This window comes from Erpetoichthys calabaricus, chromosome 3 (genome assembly GCF_900747795.2).
Source record: "Erpetoichthys calabaricus chromosome 3, fErpCal1.3, whole genome shotgun sequence".
Taxonomy (NCBI): domain Eukaryota; kingdom Metazoa; phylum Chordata; class Cladistia; order Polypteriformes; family Polypteridae; genus Erpetoichthys; species Erpetoichthys calabaricus.
This window is the reverse complement of record NC_041396.2, coordinates 113,992,346-114,019,210: the sequence shown is the minus strand read 5'-3', so window position 1 is coordinate 114,019,210 and position 26,865 is coordinate 113,992,346.

The following is a 26,865-nucleotide window of genomic DNA, read 5'->3' as shown; positions in this document are numbered from 1 at the left end:
CCCACATTAAAGGAATGTGTTCTCAAACTGAGTGACCTTTACATTCAGCTGGAGGATTGTAAAGCAGTCCATTGATGCAAATAAATTGATTTACTTGATACTTAGTACAATATTCGTGTTTTTGGGGACTTCCATTTGTCACAGTTCTGTTTAAGAGATTACAAAAGGAATACAATAGCACCAATGTCCATGGAGCCTCCTGTTATTTTTCCAGAGATTTCTGCGCTGCCTTTCTTTTTAGTCATGAAATATTTTGAAATACTTGTGACAGACTACATAAAGTGTAAAACCAATATCATGTTGCACTTGCTCTACTTTGTATAAGATGCCTATATGTAAGCCGATACTCTGAATTTTTTTGCCTTTCACTTTGCTGTAGATTATTGAAACGAATTTGACTTTTATATTAGAATTCTTTTAGTAAATGGTGGGTTGTTTTTTTATATTAAAGCTGTTATGCTGATTATATCACTGCTTTCTTATGTAGGAGACAGTTGTGGGGTCAGAACTGCTTGCCCTCAAGATTGACCTTCCTGTGTAGAATGTGAGCGAGTTTGCTTGGGTTTTTGTTCGATAGCTCAACCTTTCTAGTTGTTTCAACAACCAAGATTTTGCTTCAAGCCGTAAATTAACCAGAAAGATGACTTCTGTCACTTAAAATTATTTGTCTGCAGCTAATTTCCCACAAAAATATATTTCCCAATAATGTCATCCTTTTAAAATACTGCAGAAATTTGTTGAAAGAGAAATGAACTGTGATTTTGTAGATTTCTCAGATTAGTGGATAGCAATAAAATAGATGATGATGGAAAAATTAGAGGACATTGTGTTCATTGCTTCCCATGATCTCTACAATTTATTGTCCTGTAGCACATTTAGCCACTCGCTCATTCCACCATGGTGTACTAAAGTTTTTGTGGGTATTTTTTGCCAATAGCCATGAAATTGTATAATTCCTCCCGAGATCATATTCAAATCTTTACTTAACCAGACAAATTGGCAAAGGCACCATATTTATTAAGTGACAGACAATTCTAATACATTTCTGGGTCACACACTTTTTATGTATTTTGGAATGTGTTTATCTATGTACTTTGTTTCTTGCTGTTGTAGTACATGAATTTCCTATCAATGATCAATAAAGTACAGACAAGTGTCTCATCCTGCTATGTGACCATTATAAATACGACAGGATTTGGTTTTCCACAAAAATATAACGATAAACGGGTGGAATGTGCTCTGCATTATAGACACTTGGACAAAGCAGGGTTACCAGAGGCCAGTGGGAGGATACAGAGTGCTTACGCTGACCTTATCCAGTTGGGTGTTATTTTACTTGACTTAAAATGTATGAAATCAAACAAAAAAATTCCTTATTACTCAAAACATTCACAATAACAAAATAATCATATCATCTTGTTTAAACCAAAAATATGGAGCATGTCACATTTCTTTATTACTTTTTAATTTGTTGAAAAAGACTATCCATATGTTTGCTATAAATCTGTTAATTCTTACTAATATTGTCATCTTGGGGTTTATTAGTGTATTGCCTGAAATGTGAGAGAAACATGAGTAAAAAATCTCCATTTATTACTTTTGCAGCAGGCATATTTATTTCACTTTATCTTGACAAAATATAAAATAAGCCCGACAGGAGGTCAGGAGTGCTTGACCCATGTCTCCATATACAATATGCCAAGCTGATTTAAGCTGTATGAATATCTTTATGTCATATTTATGATTTGGTTAAAAGTATAGATTCAAATACATTGACTTTTTCAGTTTAACTGTCATATGTTTTTTATTTCCTCCTTAGTGAAAGAGTACGGGCAATTAGAAATAAAAAAACTGTGTTACAGGATATTAGGTTTAACAATGAAATATGTTTGTTTGACCTACTTCATATTTTCCTTGAAAGATGTATGCGGCAAGGTTACTGGTGAGAAGCATGCATTGTTGTTATTCCAGAAAGGCACAAGCATATATTCACAATGAATATAATTTTCTTTTTTATTATCCCTTATTACATATTTAAAAATTTCTAGATTCTTAGATATATTTTGCTCTTATTACAGTCTTTCTATCCCATTTTTAGTGTTCAGTTTTCTTTCCTGTCACATGTTTTCAGTTATTCTCATATCCAAAGGTCAAAGCTTTTTCTTCTGTGTTAGATGTAATTTAAATTAATAGTTCATTCTTTCTGAAATACCTAAACAAAATGCATCTGAAACACTGATATGGATGACCGAAACAGTTGAATAAAGGCAAGATGTTTCTTTTTTGCTCTAGAATTACTTGCTTGTTTATCTGAAAGCATGTCCTATGACTATTCTAGATAGTATTATTCCTTTTCCCAAGGTTATTGGTTCTGTTTATATAGTAAACTGCTAGCAGAAAAAAACTCAAAGGACAAAAATGTAAATGGAAAAAGGGAAACCAATTATGGAGCATTAGTTGCATCTCTATTACAAAGTTAAAAGGACAGTCCCTCACCTACTAGTATTATAAAAATAGTACATATCCAGAAAAGTCTAAAATTAAAACTATTTTGCAATGTATTACTTTATTATGTTTGATTCTTTTTTTTATAAAAAGCATTGTGAAAAGCTAATATGTCTTTAACTTAAAGTATTGTCTGTATTTTTTAATCAGTATCATTACTTTTATATTGACATTATTTTAAATTATTAATAATGAAGAAATACAGTATATGCATAAAAAGTCACCTAAGGAATTTAACATGTACTGTAGATTTAATCAATGCAGAGTGTTTTTAAATGTGAGCCTCAAAAGCAAACGTATAACTTTTCTTTTTTATTTCTTGTTTTTGGAAAACCGTAATCAACCATGAATTTCTTACATAAGTAAGCAAATGCTCTCACACACTATTTTGCTTTACTTTACTTGCTTTAACATTATTGGGACCTTTCAAATTTTGTTTAGGTAAAGATCCATATTCTGTGAGTCATTTATTTAGCAGACTTTTAAGTTATGCAACCTGTATTTTGCAATATTAAAAAAAAAAGAAAAAAATCAACATCTAAAGGGGCAAGAATATTCAGAAAAATTCTGATATTTTGTGCAAATAATCCAATTTACAAGTACACTGATGCTGAATTTTAACATTTAAAAAATATGCTTAATTTGTAAGTTTCAGCACCAGTGGTTATGTGGTTAACTTTAGACAGACAATAATATTTGGAGATTGGTCTATCTAGCCAAAGCAAAATTTTTTCCATGTCAGTATGAAGGCTGTAATTGTAAAAGGATCTTTTTGGACATGTAAAATTTTGGTAATATTTTAAAGATAGTAGCTGTTTGTTGCTTTAAAACATCTAAACTTTGGCTAGCCAAGATAAATATACCAACTTAACACTTACTTCTTTACAAACCTGAAAGATATTTTTTTTTCTCAAAATATATTTGGGTTCATTACCATTGAAAATTGAGATTACAGCAGATTGAGATGTAGGCATATATTGATGTTCATTTGTTTTTCTGTTATTGAATTACACTGTAGGTCTCATGACCCAGGAAACAGTGGAATTATCTTTTTCATTTATATTATTATATTTCAAGAAAGTAATCAGCTTTTCCCATTGGCTGCTGTTTATGGAGACCTTTCAATGTTGAGTGTTAATGCTGGTAAAACAGGACTCCTTACCTCATTGGACAATGAGTTAAGTCTATAGGAGCATTACAATATTAAATAGAATTTATTTGCCAGGTGGCACCTTTGACAATATTGTTACAAGATGTTGTCATTGCATTCACCAGAGATGAATTGGTTGTTCATGTTCTTAACACACCTCAAAGATGTGCATCTAAGCCTAACTGAAAAAGCTACATTGCCTCTTAGAAAGAGGGAAGCATGTAATAGTAGGAAGTCTGTTTTAAGCAGAATGATACACAAGCACAAACAAGACAGAGAACCTAATACAGTGTGTTGCCTTATTAGCACAAATTAAGGAGACTGGACTGGGTATGTGGATGAGAGACTTATGTTCTCCAAAACATATTATCTGGTTGAGTTATTCTTCCCTACAATGCCACATATACAGATTTTATGTTAACTGGAATTTATGTTAGCAGCAAATTGTAATATTTAACCAGTGCGACTAATTTCTTTTTAACTTTATGTTGGTATGTAGGTTTTTGTATATAAATGTTTTAAATCTGGTACCCTCCACCTTCCTTATTATACACTGCAAAAAATGAAGTATAAGTCAAGTGGAAAGCATTTAAAAAATGACATTAAATCTAGTTTCCCTTATTGTAAGAATTATTGACTTATCCAAAAATTCGTATTTATGGTTATTTTGCTTACTTTAAAAATGTTTGTCCAGTAACTGCACTTTCACAGCATAGATGTGGCTAAACACTAATCAAAGACATACAGGATCAGTTGTGTGTTACCTGCCTTAACTGTAGACAGACACACAAGTACACACAAGATAGAGAACCTATTACAGCGTGTTGCCTCCTTGGTGCAAGATTTGACTAGATATGAGGTAAAGTTCTTTCTCACAGTAACCAAACTCTATATAAGACATTGTCCCCCTAATGCAATTAGTTTTTCTCTGGCTTGGGTACTTCTTTCTTTCAAGTCTGCCTTGAAGCTACCAATCACACCCCTCTCCAGGAAAGCAGTTCCTAAGGAGAAATCTTTGAGTTTTATTACATTGCAAAAAAATGAAATCTAAACCACATGACAAGTATTAAATATAGTTTTCCTTATTGTATGTATTAGTGTCTTATCAAAAATGTGTATTTTTGATTATTTAGCCTTACTTTAAGAAAACTTAAGTAAATTTTAAATAGCAATATAATAAAATTACTTCTATTACAGCAGTATTAAAAAGGAAATTACATTAACTTTATTTAATTGTAGATAAGAGGATTAAAAAGATATACATGAGGATGTAACAACTATTTGTGTTTACAAATAGGGTTTAGTTTTATTTATCTTGATTTTTGAAAGAGCTTTATATGAGGCAGCCATGAGTGGCCAAGAGTGGAAATCCTGTACATTACGAGTTTTGCAAAGATTTAGACTAGTGAAATATTCATTTGTCCACCACCAGATATTGTCGGGTTAGTCTTGTCACTTGAAGACAGGCCATATCTGATTTATTTAGAACAGTCTTTATTATTTCATATGTAAGCTTAGGACTTTTCCACCAGTTGTGGTTGACAGTCTATGAGGCTCATTGTGGACAATTTAACTACTTTATCTGTAAAGATTACATCTTATATTTTGAATGTCAACATAAGAAAGTGTCATGGCAAAGTGAGGAAATATTTTGATAAAATAAGACTATATGGTATTGATTTAACAATGTAAGATAAGCAAAACCTGGCTTTTCTTTTAATTTCATATTCTAGATTGATTGTTTGAGGAAAGTCTTTTGATTTTCTGTTTTTGTTTGACTTGCTAATGGATTTGCAAATATAGTTTAACTATATTGTGTTCCTGTAATTAAACATAAGGATGTTAGTTGTGTGTTGTATGTTAGAGAGCACACATCTCTTAGGAGAGTGAGAGTGGAAGGGGATGGGTAAAAGGTGTGACGAAACATAGAGGAAGGAAAGGGTGTGACATAAGGGATGGAGAACAAGAGGAACAAGATTTCAGAGTTACTGGGTGAAGCATTTAAGAAGTCAGAAGAAAGGAATAAAGAGTGGGATTGCTGTATTTTTTTTTTTTTGAGGTGTGCCTTGCAACTCCAAATTTCAGAGTCTTGGAGGATTCATCACTATTTTCAGGTTTGCAGTGCTTAAAGCTAAAATAAGCAATGAAGTGTTGGGAATCTTAATAATGTTGTATGAGCCATAGCTCCATCCACAACAATAACTTCTGATTAACAAACTGGACTGGAACAAAAACGTTCACTTCTGCAGGACTGAACTTTGGAACCCTGATATAATGTGATGCAGTACCAAGCATTTTGGTATAAACTTTAATCCAGGCAAGTGACCATGTAAAGTGCATGTGACAGATTGTGCCCTAAAAGTAATGTCTTCTTTCATGTGGTCGATAATGAACTAGCACAGGGTGAGTGGATGCTTGCAAATCTGTGCTGTGCCAGGACAAGGCATTCTTGTTCTACTTGTTCCAGGATGCTATGCAAAAACTGCACACTATTTGCCATTTATGAAGTGTGCTTCTATTTATTAAACCATCTTATTCTTTTATTGTAATAGTATTTTTTTAAGTGTAATTAATGTTTTCATTGCTATTGTAAATGTTTTTAATACAACTTGCTTCATTTTTATGAAATAAGAAAATATAAATAGCCATGCATACTGAATGCCAAAGGAAATGTTTTTAGTCTTTATAATTTAGCAAAATAATAAATCTCATCTCCATCTTGTTCAATATTTATTTTAAGCAATATACTGTATCCACACAGTAAAATACCACAGCCTGTTTTAAACTTGACTAATACCTTACATCTGTTTTAGAAAGATGAAACTTAATGTAACACCATATATTAATGCATATTATGTTAGTATGGTTTTTTGTCATTGGTACAATAAAATTCTTAGTTCTATGTAACCTCATATACAGAAAATAATAAGCCTAACATATTACTGTATACCTGCTTAATCCAATTAAGGTTTGCAGGCTGGAGCCTTTTTCTGAACGCAAGGCAGGAAACAACATGGATACAGTGCTAGTCCAGCACAGAGCCATCTCATGTCACACTTGAACTCACACAGGGCCAGTTTGGAACTGTCGTTTAACCTAAGCAAGAAGTCTTTGGGGGTATGAGAGGAAAACTGACACACACAGAGAACATTCAGACTCCACATAGATATTAATTGAGTAGGAAACCAAATCCAGGACATTGGATTCATGAGAAATCAGCATTATACAATTGACAACAATCTAATGAAAGTGAAATGGAAGTTATGACATCTGTCAGACTTATATTAAAAAAGGCATTAAAAAATGGCAAGTACATGCAGATCAGTAAGGGGTGCTGCTGTATGGCGTTTTTTTCAAAATGATTTTATTCTCAGATTTGTACATAACCTGACTCTATTAATTTTCCTCCACTCTGTCATTACTGCCCTGTCATAAAATGTCTTTAAGATATGGTTTTATGTTAAAACATTCCTTTTCATATTTACTACAATCAGGTTTGATTTATTACACTATGTTTGGTTGTGCATTCAGCCTTGATGACACATGCTCTTTTCACAAACCTTATGTAAACATTAATTTGTTTTTTTAAATCAGGTATAGCAAGTTTAATTCCCATATACAGTAACTGTTACTTGAGTGCATTGAAAATTTCTGTTTTGATAGTGTTTACAATTGAGAGAATTGGTTGTCTTCATGAAGTACAGGATTTAAACCTTAATTTAGAAGAATGAGCAGCATATCCCACAAGCAGCAGCAACCCAGTCTAACAATTACCATACCATAATCAAACAGTTTGATTCTAGTAGTTTTTTGCATTAAGTAGGGATGAATGTCTGATTTTACCCAGATAAATATTTTAGGTATGACTTGTAAGATGTGTGCATTCCTTAATTTTCAACAATGTTTTATGGTTGTTCAAGGAGAATCACCGTAGTAATATAAATTCCTGCTTTATACAATATGTACTTTCTTTAAAATGTATTAAAGTTTGGAGTAAAGTAATATGAACAATAAAAACTAGAGGCACAAAATAGATTTAATCCAGTGTGTGTGTGTGTGAGACACTATACCAAAAGGTCACATACTGGGAAGATCATCCTGTACTCCATTTACAGGTAGCTGTGAGGCTATTTATGTGAATTTCCCCTTGGGATTAAGAAAGTATCTATCTATCTATCTATCTCTATCTTTCTATTTAAGTCTAGTGTAGTCAGGGATTTGTCAGCAAGTACTCAGTCCTTTTTGACATTTTACTGTCTCTTTTTCCTTGTTCTTAAAATTTAGTAAAGTTTTTTTCCAGTAGTATTTAGCTATGTTCTTTAAATTCACTAAATATTATGTGCTTTGTGAATACTTATATATGATGTTTGGATTTTGTGATACTTATATTTCTTTATCAGTCATATTCTATAGCATTCCTCTGCAGTTTTTGTAAATGGCACTATCGTAAATTATGTGTATTTATTAAGTCTCATTGCAATGATATAATTTTTCAATTTTTTTAGTATTGGTTTTAAGCAGTGTTTTAAGATACAAAAAAAAAACTAAGTGAATACATTTAGTATGTACAAATGAGATAAATTGGATAGTCCATAGTCATCAAATCATATAAACAATAGGAGGTTTGAATTACAACTTGTGAGATGGTTATTATAATAATAATAATAATAATTCATTACATTTATATAGCGCTTTTCTCAGTACTCAAAGTGCTATCCACACATATAGTAAACTTGTTGATTCCAGACAGTGTACAATATTCATTAAGAATGTTAATAAGATGTCAGGTTATATAGCATGATGTGTAGAGTACAAATTAAAAGAGGCACTGCTTAAGCTAGTGAGGACTCATCTGGAGTACGGTGTATAGTTTGTTCTCCATACTTCCATACAGTAGTTGTAGTCATAGCAATGCTAGAAAAAGTCCAGAGAAGTTTAACTAGACTGATACTGGGACTGTAACGTTTGAACCATGAAGAAAACTGAAGGAGCTGAACCTTCCCAGTTTAAGTAAACAGATTAAGAGGTGACATGATTACAAAATTTTAAATTAAGGGAATTGGTACAGTGAATCCTGGTTGTTCTTCAGCAAAAATACAGAGATACAGATGGTAACTTGTCAAGTGTAGATCTTGCACAAAGGTTACATTTTTTTTTTTTGTCCAACAATGAACCATTGACACACAGACTAAACTACCAGGTAGTGTGGTGAAGAGGTATATTTTAGGGACTGTTAAACTCAACTTGACATTAATTTAGAGAAATTAGGACAATTTAGAAAATTTAGGCAAATAGGTAATTGTAATGGGTTGAAAAGCCTGTTCTCATCAAAATTATGTTCTAAAGGTGTTCCATGATTCTGAAATTAAAAAAAAAAACTATTTGTGCTACCCATTTTACATGGGTTGAAGTAGCTAATGTTTGAAATGTGGAATGTATTTTGCATTTGTCATTTCAATAGATGCACATCACAAATATTTATAGTAACAAAATGCGGTAACCCAAATGTTACGTCCATGGAATGACAAGTGCAATACATATATATATATATATATATATATATATATCTATATATATAAAAATGGAATGGGTGGGTCGTCGGGTGGGCCTTTTTTTCATTCCGTCGTTTTTTCGACGTTTTGAAAATGTAGAATGATTATTTGATTTTTTTGTTTTTATTTGATCGTGTCTATGTAGCCGCCGTCGTAATAAAGTATCGCTAAAATCGTCATTTATCGTAATTTATTTTTGACGTATAACGTCGCCGTCGTCGAGGTCAGTGATACCAGTGCAAAAAATCTGCTTACGGTTGAAAGACACGCCCTACTCAGTGGACAGTTAAAAACACCAATCAAACTAACGATGACATCAAGTATTACCCAATCAAAAGTAGGAAAGGAGGCATCATCATAAAATGCGTGTGGGATGATTTGCATGAGACGCTGCTTTAAAAAAAAAATGATAAAAAAATTACGGGATAAATCCCGTCCAGTATTGATTCAAAACGGGACACGCAATTTCATTCTCAAACGCGGCACGATTCCGTATTTTAAAGGACGGGTGGCAACCCTACAGTGCCAGGTAACCACCCATACAATCACATTGTGATTCAGACTAGGAATGCAATGAATGTAATTACCCCGATCTACATACAAGGCGAAAGTCTTGCAACATTCAAAGATGATGGTTTGGGATAAGTACACCATACAACATAAAAGAGCTTATGAAGCCTTGAACCGAAAAAAGCAACATCTCAGAGATCGTAAAAAAAAAAATAGGAGCTAATGTCGTTTTACTCGCTGTAGATTTTAGTCAAACATTACCAGTTATTTCACGAGGGAGACCAGCAGATGAACTCAACGCGTGTTTGAAATCCATGCTTCTCCCACGCTCGGTTATATCTCGCGTGTTCTCGGGTAGGTGCACCAAAAAATGTATACATTTAAGCATGTAATGGGCAAACAAAAAATGAGGTATACCCTAAGGCACAGCAGTAGTACTTAATGTAACTTTACTTCTTAAATGTTAATGTTTTACTGTTTAATAATTTATACGCTTCTTATATGTTGTTCAAATTCTTTTATCAAAATACCACTGACAGCGCAATGCACGATAACATCGAGTGAATACACCATACGCATCCGCCCACGGCTGCCCTGCTGTGCGCAGATAGGACTTGATTGTACAATAAAATAAAATAAAGATAAAAAGACTAAAACAATCATCACCCATAAAGCGGATAGTAGACGTGACGTACTATATGTGTACCACATTTCAAGTGTATAGGTGCAACGGTTTACGAGCTACAGGTCATTTAAAATCCTGGACAGACACACAAATTGCCACGGTAGCAAATTACAGAAGAAGATTTTACTGTTTAATAATTTATATTTATATGAAACTAGCTGTATATACCCGGCGTTGCCCGGGGCAGAAGTAACCTAATCGGTCAAACACTTACATATATACCAAAGTAAACCTAATCGGTCAAACAGTTACATATATAAAAAAACCGAACCTAATCGGACAAACAGCTTCATATATACAGAAGCGAACCTAATCGGAGAAACAGCTAATCTATATACATAAGCAAACCTAATTGGTCAAACAGTTACATAAATACAAAAGCAAACCTAATCGATCAAACAGCTTCATATATACAGAAGCGAACCTAATTGGTCAAACAGTTATGCATGTGCAGAATGATTTTACAAACATTATGCGTGTTAACAATCATTAAAAAGAAAAGATTGAGGAACTCTTCTTCTATATGTGATGAAGCCACTAATAAGACAGATTTTTTTCAGGACCCAGCTGTTTCATAACTAAACTACTGCCACCCCAAAGTAATGCCTAATAGTGGTTTTTGGGGTAGCTGTGGAATAAAAAGGGTGTTTTTTAGTCAGTAAGAATCTGACACTACCCTTCAGTACGGGCTGAAGGGTGCCTATGTAAGGTTTTACATCCTTCCCGTATGGAAAAAAAAACATACTAAACTTTTTTTTCATCATTACAGATAATCTCAGTCAAATCGAAGTACGCATTCTCAATTTATTTTTATCTAATTTTTACTTTTTCACAAAGCCATCCCATGCCAATTTGTATGAATAAACTTTTGCTAGAGAGTTAGCAAAAGTTTATTCATGCACATATTTTAATACGGATAATCTATCTCTAATCAAGGTTCTCATTTTCATTCTAATTTAAAATAATAATAGATACTCATTTTTTTCTTCTGTTTTAGAAAAACCAATCTATGCCACCTACGTCTTCGTCAAGTCAGCTTCATCCAGCTTCATCACATATAGAAGAAGAGTTCCTCAATCTTTTCTTTTTAATGATTGTTAACATGCATAATCTTTGTAAAATTATTCTGCACATGCATAACTGTTTGACCAATTAGGTTCGCTTCTGTATATATGAAGCTGTTTCATCGATTAGGTTTGCTTTTGTATTTATGTAACTGTTTGACCAATTAGGTTTGCTTATGTATATAGATTAGCTGTTTGTCCGATTAGGTTCGCTTCTGTATATATGAAGCTGTTTATCCGATTAGGTTCGGTTTTTTTATATATGTAACTGTTTGACCGATTAGGTTTACTTTGGTATATATGTAAGTGTTTGACCGATTAGGTTACTTCTGCCCCGGGCAACGCCGGGTATATACAGCTCGTATATATATATATATATATATATATATATATATATATCTGTTATATGCTATTTGGTATGGAATTTGTTTTGGGATCTGGTATGTGGCGAAAGCAGCAAGTTTCTCTGGTTTCCTTTACTATTAAAGTAGGTAGTTCTAATCTATAACACACAGTGTGTATACTGTCAGAAGGGTGCTTCCTTGTTTTCCAAAACCACCACCATCCTCACCCCCCCCCCCCACTTCCATTCCCATCACTATTATGCCCACATATTCATTATCTGTCCTTATCACATGTCCATACCGCTTCAATCTGCTTTCCTTTACTTTTTTATATCTCTAATACTTTTTATGTTTCTCTGATTGTCTCATTTCTTATTCTGTCCTTTTTTTTGTAATTCCACACATTCATCTCAACATTCTCATTTCTGACCCATCTAACTTTTGTGCTCTTTATTTCACATGTTTCAGTTTCATACATCATTGCTGGTTTTACCACTCTTAAAAATATTACCTTTAACCTTCACCTTGATTCTTTGATCACACAATACTCCTGATACCTTCTTACAATTGTTCCATCCACACTGCACTCTGTTTTTCATCTTGGGCTACCACTGACCTTGCCACTGCCCTCTTTGCCTCCTTGCCTGTCTGCCTATACATTTCTCCCTTCACTCTCCATGATTGGTACCATGGGTATCATTGGTACACGGTACCATATACTTGTCTAGTTTCTGCACTGCAGCAGACCTCTCAGTAGATCTCTCCATGTTTTGTGCCTGTTTTTTTGTTCTTAAATAGTGTAAAATCGTTTCATTTTGTTTTCTTTTAATAGTTTATAAGCATTTATTTTTATAAGATGCTTTATAACATTTGTGAAAGTTTTTTTACTTTTGATCGTTATATCACCTTTTTAATCCAATGGGACACTTACGTTCTACCTGCGCAGGAAACCCCATGTGTGTGGCTGGCACTGTTTATTTACAGCCGGGATGCATTGCTTTCAATGAGACCAGCTACCAGTTACTCTGTTTACTACTAATATACCGGATGAATTAAAAGCTTTGAAACTCCGAAGGCGAGGAAAGAGGTGGACTTTGAGTATGTCTGAGGCGGAGAAGTTTTAAGACCCCTGTGCCAACCATCAACATGAGCAATGAACAGCCTAGCCCTTGTGGAATAAACTTGATGAGCTGAGAGCATCTTTGCAATACCTCCACAAATACCGAGAAAGCTGTCTGATGTGCTTTACTGAGACCTGGTTTAAAAATACCGACTCAGATACAGCTGTTGAAGTGGATGGATTTGATTGTGTATGGCAAGACAGAAACCCAGCTTCTGGTAAGCAGACGGGCGATGGGGTCTGCCTTCACATTAACAAAAGGTGGTGCAAGAACATCACTGTAAAAGACTGCATCTGTGCGCTGAATATTGAACTACTCACCGTCACACATCACTCATACTATTTACAATGAGAGTTTAATCAATTATTTGTGACAGTAGTTTACATACTGCCGCATGCTGATGTGAGAGCTGCAGCTGAAACGATTCATGAAACTGTTCAAAATCTACAAATCAAATCAACTGGCTCTTTCAAACTTGTGATGGGTGATTTTAACTTATGCAATCTGGAGTAAGTATTTCCACATTACCATCAGTACGTGAATATTAATACTAGAAGGGACAAAATACTAGACAAGTGTTATGGAAACGTTCCTAGCGCATACATATTGCATCATAGAGTAGCCCTGGGTGCATCTGACCGTGTCGTTGTTCACCTACTACCAAAGTACAAACAGAAACTGTAGTAAGAAAAACCAGCCATACGAAAAACACAAAATTGGTGCAAGGACAGTATAGAGGAACTGCAGGAATGCTTCTCCTGCACTGACTGGGATATGCTGACGTCCTTACAGTCACTTAATGAGGCCACTTTCACTGTAAGTGAATATATGAAATTTTGTGAATCAATGATAATTAAGGAAAAAACTGTCAAGGTGTACCCCAACAGTAAACCATGGATCACTCAAGAGGTTAAAGCACTACTATTGGAAAAAGAACATGCTCATCAAGAAAATAAAATAGAAGAAAAATGAATTATACAGCAAAGGATTAACAGGTTAATCAAACAAAATAGAAAGATGTACAGGGAAAAAAAATCAAGAGATGGTTTAATGATAACAATCCAAAGCAGGTTTGGAAAGGCCTACAGACAATCACAGGACTAGGTTCTAAAAAGAGTGTGAACTTTCCAGTTGACAGACCAGAAGCTTTTAGCAGATGAACTTACCGGATTTGATACAAGCGATTTCAGCACCCAAAATGCAGAAGTAAAGGAGATTCTTTATAAAAACACCAGGAATTCTGCTGTAATAGGGTTCCGTTTATCTGTAGTGGAGAAAGTAGTTTTGTGGTGGGCTAAAACAAACTGGGCAGTGGGGCCAGATGGTATATCAGGTCGGCTCTTAAAGTCTTGCTTTAAGCACCTCTCTCCGGTTTTTCATTTGCTTTTTATTTGTCTCTGACCTGTGGCATTGTATCTAAGCTGTGGAAACAATCAGTCATTACCCCAGTTTCTAAGGTTTCCAGCCAAGCTGTCTGAATGACTACAGACCAGTGGCAATCACCTCTATTCCAATGAACATTTGGTGAAAAGCATTTTAATGACAGATACAAAGTCTTTTCAAGATAACCACCAATTTGCTTACTGTGTAAACAGAAGTGTTGAAGATGTTCTGCTTGTTATCTAACATCAAATCTATACTTTTCTTGATCAGCCTGGTACATATGTCAGAGCACTATTTCTGGATTTTTCTTCAACATCCAATACCATACAGCCTCACATACTGATTGGAAAACTGAATAGTATGAATGTAAACCCATTTATCACATTATGGATTCAGGACTTTCTTTTAAATCGTTCAAAGACAGTCAAGGTACAGGATGCTTTTTCAAAAGTCATTCATTCAAACACAGGAAGTCCGCAGGGGTGTGTCTTATCACCATTACTATTTACTTTGTACACAAGTGACCCGAGACAGAACAGGAACCACTGCTCCATTATCAAATATTCAGATGATACCATGCTCATAGGACGCATTTCTGGAGATGATAAAAGCCACTATCTAAATGAAGTGGACAGTATGGTAAACTGGTGTAATAAAAACTTTCTCACTCTGAATGTAAAAAATCAAATGAAATTTGATTTCATGAGACAGATATTTGTATGTTCACTCAGTGTTGTTTTGGGGAAGGAGGTACAAATAGTAAATGGATATAAATACTTAGGAACTTAAGATAACAATCTTAACTGGAATGCAAATACAAAAAAAATTCTCTTAATCCAATAAGTGTTTATTTCTGCTCCGTAAACTCAAACTATTTAAAGTAGACAAGAAACTCATGCTGTCCTTTTATCGCAGTATGATCCAGTCTGTTATCACTTTCAGTTTCATTGCCTGGTTTAGTGGTCTAACAAACCAAAATTTAAAAAGCTCCAGCAGATTGCTAAGCATGCAGCTAAAGTTATTGGGACTGATGTAGATGATCTGGCAAGTGTGTGTCAGAGGACAATGGTAAAGAAACTAGAAATAATTTCAACTGACAACAGACATCCGTTACATGTAGAACTTAACTTCAGTAAATCAGGAAGGATGGTCGCTTTGAAAACCCACACAAATCACTGTAGAAATTCCTTTCTTCCTAGTGCCATATGACTTTTTAATAAGGAATATTGGAGAAAATTATTATGGTTTCATATGTATACTGTAACAATTTTTGTATAAATATGCATTATCAAACTGCCTTACCTTAACCTGTCTTGTCTCAATTTGTTTTGTTTAATTTGTTTCTGTCTTGTTATTAGAGGCATCTGAGAAGGCAAATTTTATGTTTTCTTGTGTAAACATGACTTCATAAAGCAACCTTGAACCATGTCTTCTTTGCTGCCTCCTTAGCCTTTATAACACCTATGTTCCACCACCATATCTCTTTGTCCCTAGGTGGGCTCCTTCCTTTCATCCTACCCAGCACCTCTTTACCTATTCTTACTGAAATCACCATCACTTTATGCTGCACTATTACACTTCCCCATTTATGGCCTTATAATTATTTCTCTCTTTCAAATGAGATCTTCTACACATTAGAATGTCTATTTGGCTTAAACTTCCTCCACTACTCATAAAATATATAAACTATTACCATTTCAGATGCCATGGTATATCAGTCACCTTTCTTCCCTCTTGTACTGCCCTAAGCTATTCATCCATTTGTACCCTGAAAACGTTTTTCTTCTTTTTCTCAGTCCATTTAATGATCATATGCACTACAGTCTCACCAAGACCCAGCTTGACACTCATCACCCTATCACTTTTCCTATTCACACTGACAAGACTATATTTGACTACTTTGGATACTGCTATACCTACACCATTTCTTTCTTGCTCATTTGTTCCACTGTACCATAACTTAAACCCTCCTCATAATTCTCTTGCTTTATTCCCCTTCTGTGTAGTTTTCTGGACACTCATTCCCACTTTCCTTTTCCATCAAATCTGCCAACTCTTTTCCTATCCCAGTCAGTGACCCAACATTCAGTGTCCCAACTCTTTCATCTAACTTGACCTTTTCATTCACCTATTTTGTCTTCTATTTCTGCTTCTTCTAGATTAATTTCTTTAGCCAGGCCCACCCTCTGTCCGGGAGTCCTCGCTCACTTTCCACAGAGGTCAGGCGGATGCCCAGCCACCATAATAAAAAAAAAAACAAAAAAAAAAACCTCATACTGTTGCAGTGTGGTGCTGAGCACTCACTGCACTAGGGTCCCAATCCAGGTAGTTCGTTATGTGGTGGGTGCGGCAATGCACTATCAGCGTGTGTTCTCTCTCTCTTTCTCTCTCTTCTATATAAATGTTTTAAAGTATTTAATAAAATACTTCGAGGATAACATTAATATATTTTTGGAGTCCACTGAAATATATTGAAAAAATACACAAAATATTACCCTTTTGTATATTGCAGTATATTGATCAAAATAAAACTATAACAATATATTTGATATATTTTAAAATACTAGGAACAATATATTGTAAGTTACATTTGATAAACTATTACAATATTTTCGAAATATATTCTAAACCCTAGTTATACTGTGCAATAGATTTTACTTTATATTTTAAGATACTTGTCATTTTTGTAGTATATTATAAAAATATATTAATCTGGCATTAAAAAAATATCATCCAATGGATGTCTAATAGGTGTTTCTTATATTGATATATAGTTTGATTTGGTTTACAACTTGACCCTGCACAAATTATAAGCCTATTAACTTGGTATAAGTAAGTAAAAAGGTTGTAAATTAAAGTGTACGTATGCTGGCAGAATGACAAGCCTCAACTACTTTTAGTGAGTTACAAGGAATTATAAATAAATTGGAGTCATTGGGTAGGCTGCATTTAGCCTTTTCTAGGTAAAAAGATGAGGCATGAATGATCTGCCTTTGGCCCGGATGCACAGTATATTGCATGTTGTATATACACTATATATTTGGACAAGATATATATATTTGAATTACATGCAGTATATGTTACATTATATTGAAAGATATACCCATATTTTTTGGGTATAATGCAATATATTTCATTTTTATAAGGGAATTTAAACTGTTCTTTAAAGAAATTCTCATTCACAAGTATCAAAAATGCTAGTATGAAAAATTTAACTTGTGCAGTCCTTAACTGTTTTGTCTGAAACCATTATTCGCTAAACCCCTTTACAATAGCTACAGCTAGGTGCAAATGAAGGAGCAGAATGCAAAATGTTATAAGGCCAAATGCTAGAGTTTTGTTGACATTGACCAAATGACAAACCAGACCATCTGAGACATTGTACATTTAGATTATCCACGTCACCATCAATCATGATGCAGAAGTGAGTTGATGCAGAACTGTTATTCCGGCTAAAGACATATTCCATAAAATTGCTGAGAAACCTTGACAGTCATGGAGAAGCACATAGCACTGCATCAGGATCAAGAAGCAGAAAGAATAGACCATTAACTAATTATAATGGTAAATGTTAAAACTTTTATTATATGTGTGAATGGATATCATATGGATGGTTGACCATAGCCAACACAGCTGTGCAAAGGAAAGTCTAAAGTAAAATGTAATGTTCCAATATGTATTAATCTTAACATTTTTAAACAAGAGCTAGTAATTCTTTAAATAGCCAAACTAAAAAAAGAAGTATGTTTTAGCATCTTTTTGAAATGTTCTGCTGTACTTTCATGTACAGTATTTTCATTTTATTTTCTTTTTTTTATCAATAGTAGCAAAACATTTCAAATATTTGAGGCTTAAACACAAGAAGCTGCATCTTCTGTCCTTTAACACTAGAATTACCAGAGCCAACGAAAAAACTTTTAAATCCGACCCACCTTAAATCCCTTCGCACCTCTCCGTCAGCATCTTTTGTCTTGTAAATGTGTCGATAAGCCCAAGCAGCAAGCAGCCTGCTATACCATCCCCCCACCATAACATCTACAGTTATTCCCAGTTTCAGATAAAAAGTAACCGCGTCAGATCTGGGGCGGGGGTGAGTGTTGTATCGTGATCATGACTGAGAGAATAAAAGTAAAAAAAAAAAAAAAAAAAAAACGCTAACTTTTAAAAGTGCTATAAATTTACACCAGCTTTTACAGACACAAATCAAATGTGTGTGTTTATTGTATAATACTGTATTATCAATAAGAGTAGCTCACTACTCAAAATGGTAAATCTGCCGAGGAGCTAGTTTTGAACTCACGACCTCTGGATTATAAATCGGCAGTTCTAACCGCTGCACCACAGAAGCTGTTGTATTATATGTATACCTTTTGTGAAAGTGTTTATTTGATATTTGGCCATCAGCCTTCACACATTATACAGTTCATGTCTACATTTTGTCATTTATTACTAAAACATGAAAAACATTTCTGTTTTAACAATTTGTTTGCATAGATTGTTGTAGACACAGAACACACATCAAATTATTGCCCCTTACAATTCTGGGTAGCTCACTCCCAGATAATCAATCAAGGCAAGAACTGGGAGAACTTCTTGCCCGTTCTGGCAGTGGGGGGATGGTATAGCAGACTGATTGCTGCTTGGGCTTATCAACACATTTAGAAGACAAAAGATGCTGACGGAGAGGTGCAAAGGGATTTAAGGTGGGTCAGATTTACAAGTTTTTCGTAGGCTCTGGTAATTCTAGTGTTAATGCTTTATTCTAATTCTTTAGTTCTTTATTCTTTATTATTTTATTCTGTTCAGAAGGCGATCACTTGAAGATTGGAGCAAATGATTTGGGGCTTACAGTGTAAGGACAGGCATTACAAAATTATATGAAATAGAAAGAGTCGTATTTACTGAGTATTTTAAAATCAGTTCTAAAACATACCACCAAACAAAGAATAGATAAAATTAGTCTGCTCTAGTAGTCAGTTTTTGGTTAAAATTTACACTGTTGCATTTTGAACAAGAAGCAATGGCTTTTTTTTCTCTCTTTAACAATCATGTTCAAATTGTATTACAGTAACTCAGCAAAAAAACAAAAGAATTACCAACTTCTCAGTTACTTGCAGGTCAGAAAAGGTAAGATTCCTTGCAATATTTTTTATAATTAAAATGCACTATTTTTACAACCTGGGTAACGTTCAATTTGGAGTTTAGTTTGGTATCCATTCTTTGTTTCTGGCTTTATCTGCAAAGCTAGTGTTAAAATCTATGAGATTTCCTTTAAAAAATGAAAAGAAAAAAGTTTTACTTCAATTTTATATTGAATATCTAGTTAAAGAGGCTTGCAAAATTTTTGTATACAGCCTGATGTACCAACTTTTATGAAAAAATTTAATTGTTAATGCAGCCTAGGATGGAGAAGTTATCTGAAAATTTCTGTAGATGGCAAGCACTGGTATTGTGTTAGAAATCTGCTGTGTAGAGGGTAAACCAGAAGGGAGACAGAAGAGTTCCCTGAGGTGCTCCAGTTTAACACATCACCATTTCTGACATACACAGTCCCTTAGCCTCACAAACTGCTCTCTGTTGGTCAGGTAGTTTATGATCCAGAAGACTGTGGGAGCATCAAGATTCAAAGTCTCGAGCTTTTCCCTCCCAGTCAATGAGGGAGAATGGTGTTAAAAGCACTGGAAAGGTCAAAGGACATTGTCCTGACTCTGGTACTAGTTTTGTCCAATTGGGAGAAACCTCTGGGGAGCATGTAGATCAGAGCATCCTACCCCATACCAATATGTGTCTGATAGGCAACCTGCAGAGGATCCAGATGTTCTGAAGCCAGGGGTCATAGTTATTTTAGGACCAGCTTCTCAAAGGTGTTCATGATGTATGAAGTAAGAGCAAGTGGTCAGAATTCCTTAGGATCACTGGAATAGCCATTCTTTGGCCCTGTGACCACACAAAATGTTTTCCACAGCTGGGGACCCTTCTGCAAATTATGGGAAATTGAGAAAAGGTGCTGAAGGACCCTGTAGAGCTGGATGGCACATGTTTTTCATTATCCTTGAGCTAATTCCATCAAGCTTTGAAGTCTTTTATATGCAGAATTTTCCCATTGATTATTATCCTCTATTGATTAGCATAGACATGCAGTCCAGGGAGTGGGTGGGGCTGGACAGCACAGGTGTGATGTCATTGTAGGGCAAGGTTGCACAGGTTGCAGATAGCAGTTGAGATTTTGGAACTTTCTTAGCTTGCACACAGAGGCTAGCAGTGTTATGGGGGGATGGGGGGGGGGGTGCTGTATTGACAAGGTTGAGTCAAACCTGTTGAAGAACTGGTTCAGTTTTTTAGCTCTATTTTTATTCCTTTCCTCTGCATCTTTTTACAGCCTGTTTGTTGTTTTGTATCTTGTGGTCATGTTCGTCTTTGTAGTGGGCTTTCTCCTCAAGGACCTGCATCTTCAGTTATGACTACACCCGAATGAATTTGTGACCTGAATGCTTTCTTCTTCATATTCAGGAGGGCCTTCAAGTCTTTTGTGATCCATGGTTTAAAGTTGGGAAAACATTGCACTGTCTTTGCAAGGAGTATGTTATCCACACAATTTGATGTAGTCTGATACAATGGCTCATTCCCTCGATGTTCTGGCTGTGTGACTCTCAAAGTGTATCCCACTCAGTATTTTCAAAGGCATCCTTCAAGAACCTCCTCAGCCCCCGTTGTCCTGGTAATGGCTGGCAACTTCTGGATAATGGGTTTATATGAGGGTATGAACTATACCAAGTTATGGCCCTATCAGCCTAAAGTTGGCACCGCAACAGACTTGTATTCCTTTTTATCACTGTAGCTCAGTGTAAAAACTATTTGGATGGTTAATGAGACTGATAATTTACTGAAAAATATACTTAATAAATAACTTATATGATTTGTTTTTCCTATGCAGGAAGTGAGCTTTTTTAATTAGGTATGCAATTTTTTAAAATGTTGTATTCTATACTTTCCTCTTCCAAAGGAAATGATATGATAAAACTGCAGTTCCTCACTACCCTAAAATTTGATTAAGTCAGCTTTATAAATGGGTAGATGGCAGGCTGTCTTAAGTTTATTAGGTAAGTATATTTACTGCAGGATGCTCAAATCTAAAGTGCCATTGATAATTACTTTAGCTATCACAACCTCACCCCAACTCCCTCTCAAATGCCTTAAACAGTTGGTTCAACTCACTTTTGTTGTAAACTAATAAATCTTGACATACAATGAACAGTTCCATATTTTCAAATAATAAATCAAATACAGTACTTCAATTTATTAATTAAAAATTATCAAATGCCTTTAAGCTACAAGTTGCTGGCTTCATAGTCATATTTAGTGCCCCAAACACCCCACCCCCCACCCAGATTCACCGTTCTGTATCACTTTTATCACTTTTTATATTAGTCATTCACCAATCGGGCTATATCTAAACACTGTCAACCAGTAACCACTAAGCAAGCTTCACAAATACTACAAATGTCAATCTAAGACAGATTTTGCAACCGAATGTTTGACAGGTTTGTATCAACAGAAACAGTGCCGTTGGCTTTCTGCTACTCCTCTTTTTGTAAGAAGGACTCATCCAACAGAAACAGTTCCAACCTTGACTGCCAGAGCTAATTACCAGACGTATGTGCAGCAGCTGACACATCTCAGGCATGTCAATCCAAGTTTGAAAAATGATTAAATGAGGTTCTCTTATGCAACCATAGACAAATTTGAGATATTTTTCTATAACACAATTTCCATATACAAACTCAGAATCCATTTGAAATTAAATATAGTTATAATACATATGGGTGGCACGGTGGTGCAGTGGTAGTGCTGCTGCCTCGCAGTTAGGAGATCCAGGTTCACTTCCTGGGTCCTTCCTGCGTGGAGTTTGCATGTTCTCCCCGTGTCTGCGTGGGTTTCCTCCCGCAGTCCAAAGACATGCAAGTTAGGTGCATTGGCAATTCTAAATTGTCCCTAGTGTGTGCTTGGTGTGTGTGTGTGTGTATGCATGCCCTGCTGTGGGCTGGCTCCCTTCCTTGTTTGCTTTGTTTCCTGCCTTGCGCCCTGTGTTGGCTGGGATTGGCTCCAGCAGACCCCCGTGACCCTGTAGTTAAGATATAGTGGGTTGGATAATGGATGGATGGATAAAATACACATAAATAATTATCTATAAACCTACTTAATCAAAATCAGAAAGTTGAAGTCAGTCAAGATCTGGCTCACAGGATGTCCATTGTTGAGGATGTGAGCAGCTGGACCAGGTCAAGGGGATGCCCACATAACATCTGGCTGCGGCAGATAGATGGTCATTTCCGGAGGGTAAGACTGGACCATGTGTCTGCTTGTGAAGTTACCAACCAGCTGGACCAGGTCAAGGGGATGCCCATGTAACACCTGGCTACAGCAGATAGATGGTCATTTCTGGAGGGTAGGACTGGACCAAATATCTGCTTGTGGGGTTGCCAACCAGAATCCCAAGCTGTCTCGTTGTGTGGTCGGTGTGGCAATGCACTGCCCCAGTGCTTGCTACCCCTCATAACCTTATCTTACTTACACCCATATTTTAAATATTAAATTATATGATCTAATGGTTTGACTTTGTATCAAACAAGAGGTTGCCTATCCATCCATCCATCCATCCTCTTCCGCTTATCCGAGGTCGGGTCACGGGGGCAGCAGCTTGAGCAGAGATGCCCAGACTTCCCTCTCCCCGGCCACTTCTTCTAGCTCTTCCGGGGGAATCCCAAGGCGTTCCCAGGCCAGCCGGGAGACATAGTCCCTCCAGCGTGTCCTGGGTCTTCCCCGGGGCCTCCTCCCGGTTGGACGTGCCCGGAACACCTCACCAGGGAGTAATCCAGGAGGCATCCTGATCAGATGCCCGAGCCACCTCATCTGACTCCTCTTGATGCGGAGGAGCAGTGGCTCTACTCTGAGCCCCTCCCGGATGATTGAGCTTCTCACCCTATCTTTAAGGGAGAGCCCAGACACCCTGCGGAGAAAACTCATTTCAGCTGCTTGTATTCGCGATCTCGTTCTTTCGGTCACTACCCATAGCTCATGACCATAGGTGAGGGTAGGAACATAGATTGACTGGTAAATTGATAGCTTTGCCCTATGGCTCAGCTCCTTTTTCACCACGACAGACCGATGCAGAGCCCGCATCATTGCAGACGCCGCACCAATCCACCTGTCGATCTCACGCTGCATTCTTCCCTCACTCGTGAACAAGACTCCGAGATACTTGAACTCCTCCACTTGGGGCAGGATCTCGCTCCCAACCCTGAGAGGGCACTCCACCCTTTTCCGGCTGAGGACCATGGTCTCGGATTTGGAGGTGCTGATTCCCATCCCAGCTGCTTCACACTCAGCTGCGAACCGATCCAGAGAGAGCTGAAGATCACGGCCTGATGAAGCAAACAGGACAACATCATCTGCAAAAAGCAGTGACCCAATCCTGAGTCTACCAAGCCGGACCCCCTCAACACCCTGGCTGCACCTAGAAATTCTGTCCATAAAAGTTATGAACAGAATCGGTGACAAAGGGCAGCCCTGGCGGAGTCCAACTCTCACTGGAAATGTGTTCGACTTACTGCCGGCAATGCGGACCAAGCTCTGACACCGATCGTACAGGGACCGAACAGCTCTTATCAGGGGGTCCAGTACCCCATACTCTCGGAGCACCCCCCACAGGATTCCCCGAGGGACACGGTCGAACGCCTTCTCCAAGTCCACAAAACACATGTAGAGTGGTTGGGCGAACTCCCATGCACCCTCCAGGACCCTGCTAAGGGTGTATAGCTGGTCCACTGTTCCGCGACCAGGACAAAAACCACACTGTTCCTCCTGAATCCGAGGTTCGACTATCCGACGGACCCTCCTCTCCAGAACCCCCAAATAGACTTTTCCAGGGAGACTGAGGAGTGTGATCCCTCTGTAGTTGGAACACACCCTCCGGTCCCCCTTCTTAAAGAGGGGGACCACCACCCCAGTCTGCCAATCCAGAGGCACTGTCCCTGATGTCCATGCGATGTTGCAGAGACGTATCAACCTAGACAGCCCTACAACATCCAGAGCCTTGAGGAACTCCGGGCGTATCTCATCCACCCCCGGGGCCCTGCCACCAAGGAGTTTTTTGACCACCTCGGTGACCTCAGTCCCAGAGATGGGGGAGCCCACCTCCGAGTCCCCAGGCTCTGCTTCCTCATTGGAAGGCATGTTAGTGGGATTGAGGAGGTCTTTGAAGTACTCCCCCCACCGACCCACAACGTCCCGAGTCGAGGTCAGCAGCGCACCATCCCCGCCATACACAGTGTTGACACTGCACTGCTTCCCCCTCCTGAGATGCCGGATGGTGGACCAGAATCTCCTCGAAGCCGTCCGAAAGTCATTCTCCATGGCCTCCCCAAACTCCTCCCATGCCCGAGTTTTTGCCTCAGCAACCACTGAAGCCGCATTCCGCTTGGCCTGCCGGTACCTATCAGCTGCCTCCAGAGTCCCACAGGACAAAAGGGACCGGTAGGACTCCTTCTTCAGCTTGACGGCGTCCTTCACCGCTGGTGTCCACCAACGGGTTCGGGGATTGCCGCCACGACAGGCACTGACTACCTTATGGCCACAGCTCTGGTCAGCCGCCTCAACAATAGAGGCACGGAACATGGCCCATTTGGACTCAATGTCCCCCACCTCCCTCAGGACATGGTCGAAGTTCTGCCGGAGGTGGGAGTTGAAGCTACTTCTGACAGGGGGCTCTGCCAGACGTTCCCAGCAGACCCTCACAACACGTTTGGGCCTACCAGGCCTGACTGGCATCCTCCCCCACCATCGGAGCCAACTCACCACCAGGTGGTGATCAGTTGACAGCTCCGCCCCTCTCTTCACCCGAGTGTCCAAGACATGTGGCTGCAAGTCCAACGACATGACCACAAAGTCGATCATCGAACTGAGGCCTAGGGTGTCCTGGTGCCAAGTGCACATATGAACACCCCTATGCTTGAACATGGTGTTCGTTATGGACAATCCAGAGGTTGCCTATGGAGTCTCAAATGAGGCACATTGCAGTTACAGCATTATGGCCATGTGGCACGATTCCCCAAGGGTGATCTGGCTCACAGGATCCTCATTGTTGTGGATGCAAGCAGCTGGACCAGATCAAGGGGATCCCCACGTAATACCTGGCTGCGTCAGATAGATGGTCATTTCTGGAGGGTAGGACTGGACCACATGTCTGCTTGTGGGGTTGCCAACCAAAATCCCAAGCTCTTTCGTGGTGTGGTAGGTGCAGCAATGCACTGCACCAGTGCTTGCTACCCAACATAACCTTATCTTATTTACACCTTGTCGCAAAAACCAGACATAAGTCATAAAAAGGTTTGGGGCAGCCACCCGTATGTTGGTATCCTGGCTGCAAAGTTGCAAAATGTATAACAGCACTGATGTGCACAAAACCAAGTCCAAAATAGAACTGAGGGAATAGGGGAAAAGGTGGAGGCTTTAAAGGAGAAGACAGGAAGTGGTCAAATGGGTCGGGCTCATAAGGGTCTTCAGCCATAGGCTCGAGCCCGGATGTGACATCAAAGGGGCCGGAGCCAATAAGGTCTTTCTTCATAGACTTGGACCCGGAAGTGACGTCAACAAGGCCAGGTGGAATCTCCCGTGGATGGTCTGCAGGAAAGCGAGAAAAAGAATCAGTGCACTCTGCCACATCCCAGTCTGACTCGGAATTGCCCTTACTCAGGCCCTTTAGCTGCCTCCCATGTGCACGTGTGTGACAACCCATATTTTAAATATTAAGGTATATTATCTGATGGTTTTCAAGTTCATAAGCCAATCGATTACAAGTACATAAACACTTTGCATTCTCTGCAAACATACAGCAGCCTTCTCATCTCTGCCCCACTGCCAATTTCCCAGAAATGGAACACTACAGAGATTTGATAAACTAGAGATTTGATTCTGACGCTGTAAAGCACACATGTGTACAATGTCTTTTTCATTTTCTATGAAAAAGCAAACATGGACAAATGCGAAAATCACTAGGAGTTGCCAATTTGATTGAAATAGCACCTATGCCCATTCCTGTATATTCTCAACTAGATAGATAGATAGATAGATAGATAGATAGATAGATAGATAGATAGATAGATAGATAGATAGATAGATAGATAGATAGATAGATAGATAGATAGATAGATAGATAGATAGATACTTTATTAATCCCAAGGGGAAATTCACATACTCCAGCAGCAGCATACTGATACAAAAACAATATTAAATTAAAGAGTAATAAAAATGCAGGTAAAAAACAAATACAGGTGATCTTACTTTTTTGTGGCATTAGGATTCCGAGATCTAGTTTTATAAATAAGAGGTAGAGGGGCTCTATTAAAATCACCAGTATGGAGTTTTTCACTGCACTGTGTATATTTGATTAACTTCTTTGGTATAAAATAATAGTGAGGATAAAGATTTACTCATCATCAGCACAAATGTGTATTATATTGTTGAGTTTCCGGCAAAGTGGTGAGCAGCTAGTT